At 40.1% G+C, this 2,216-nt stretch overlaps 1 non-coding gene across 1 annotated transcript; it reads right to left on the minus strand.

Annotated features, from left to right (window-relative positions):
• Positions 1–523: 523 nt before the first annotated feature.
• On the minus strand, positions 524–630 carry LOC112510578. Its single transcript, XR_003068956.1, has one exon. It is a non-coding gene; the product is annotated as a small nucleolar RNA R71 (small nucleolar RNA).
• Positions 631–2,216: the final 1,586 nt, after the last annotated feature.

Below are 2,216 nucleotides of genomic sequence, written 5' to 3' on the forward strand. Positions count from 1 at the left end.
TTCCACATTTAGAAAACCAACCGCCTGCCTTTGGGACAATACCACCATTTCCTAATTTTCCACAAGAACACCCACATCATCATAATAATCACAATGAGGACACAGAGTCGGAAAATAATGAACAACCAAGAGAGCAAACTCCGAACATCATTAATTTGGTAAATTCCAAAAATGGAAGGATCATGGACTATGTCATCCCTGATTTTGAGCAATTAAATTCTGGGATAGTTAGGCCACATATGACCGCTCTCCATTTCGAGCTAAAACCGATTATTCAAATGGACAATTTGTCGGATTACCTTCGGAGGACCCACACTCACATTTGAAATCCTTTATGGAAATCACTATTGCTTTCCTGATCCCGGGAGTGTCTAATAACGCTCTGAGACTCACTTTATTTCCATTTTCTCTAAGGGATCGGGCAAAGATATGGTTTAATTCATTACTGCCGGGTTCTGTGCCTTCATGGAGTAATATGGCGGAAAAGTTTTTGCAAAAATATTTCCCACCAACTAGGAACGCTAAGTCCAGGAATGAAATTTGGCTTTTTAAACAAATGGATGATGAAACTGTTCCTGACGCTTAGGAAAGGTTCAAAGAGCTGTTAAGGAGATGCCCTCACCATGGCATCTTGTACTGTATTCAACTTGAGACGTTTTACAATGGGTTAAATCCCATGGCAAAACAAATGCTCGATGCGACTGCGGGAGGAGCCTTTACAGCTATGACCTACAATGAAGGATATGAGATCCTAGAAAAAATTTCTGCAAATAATGGACATTGGGCTGATCTACATGGTCAACCGCAAAAGAAGACAGCAGGAATACATGATGTAGATGCATATACTGCATTGACAGCACAACTCTCTTTTATAACCAATATGCTTAAAAATCTAACTTTTGGCCAAGGAGTGCAGTGAGCTGTTACATCACCTATTCCAGCTGTCCTCTCAGTGCAATGTGTCTGTTGTGGAGGGGAACACACTTATGAACTGTGTCCACATAATGCTGAATCTATGAATTATGTTCATAATAGATCGAATCCCTACACTAACACATACAATGCCAGTTGGAGACAGCACCCAAATTTTTGATGGAATAGTCCAAGTTTGAACCCCCCAGTCCATAAGCAACAAGAAAACCCTAATTTTCAACAACAATAACATGCAAGCAGTTCTAATTCTTAGAATCACCTTCACTAGAATTTTCAAAGTAATCAACCACCTTTTCAGAACAAACCATCTCCACAGTCCGAATCCTCATCTTCCTTGGAAGCTATTATAAAAGGACTGGTGGCTCAGTCCCAAGCACAACAACAAATGATGACTCAAAATCAATATTTGTTCACTCAACAAAGTGCTGCCATCAGAAACCTGGAAACGTAAGTTAGCCAACTTGCTCTTAATCAGAATAGTAGAGCCCTTGGTACTTTACCGAGTAACACTAAAGTCCCTAGAGATCTAGGAAAAAAGCATGTAAAGGTAGTGACTCTTAGGAGTGGTAAGGAATTAACAGAGACCATACCAAAAGAAAGTGAACAGGTTGTGCCTAAACCTGAGACTATACCTATGGTCCCTGTTACTGAAAGTCCACCTAAGCCTATGGATGACCAACCTCCTGAGACCACCACTATTGTTCCTCCTAAGTCGGACTATCCTTTGTTATTCCCAGAAGAAGAAGTTGCTAGGAAAAAGCCAATTGAGGATGAGATTATAACAGGTCCAAAAACCAAAGTTGTAATCCCATCTGAACCTCAAGAAAGTAAGACCAAGACTCTAGGCACTCTGGACCCATCTTGTTCAACACAACCAAATATAGCTATCATAAAACCAGTTCCTCTTTATGTTCCTTTTCCCCAAAGGTTAAGGAATCAAAAGGAAGAACTGCAATTCAAAAAGTTTTTGAAAGTGTTTAAAGTATTGCACATCAACATACCTCTTGTTGAAGCAATTGAGCAAATGCCTAGTTATGCCAAGTTCCTTAAAGATATTTTGAGTAAGAAGAAAAAGTTGACCGAATATGAGACCGTAGCTCTTACCGAGGGATGTAGTGCGCTTCTAACCAACAAAATACCCCCTAAGCTTAAAGACCCAGAAGTTTCACTATTCCATGTTCTATAGGTGGAAAGGAGATTGGTAAAACATTGTGTGACTTAGGAGCTAGTATCAACCTTATGCCCTTGTCTGTTTTCAACACCCTAGGCATAGGAGAAGCTAG

The sequence above is a fragment of the Cynara cardunculus genome, assembly GCF_001531365.2.
Source record: "Cynara cardunculus var. scolymus isolate 2C chromosome LG 3, CcrdV1, whole genome shotgun sequence".
Lineage (NCBI taxonomy): Eukaryota > Viridiplantae > Streptophyta > Magnoliopsida > Asterales > Asteraceae > Cynara > Cynara cardunculus.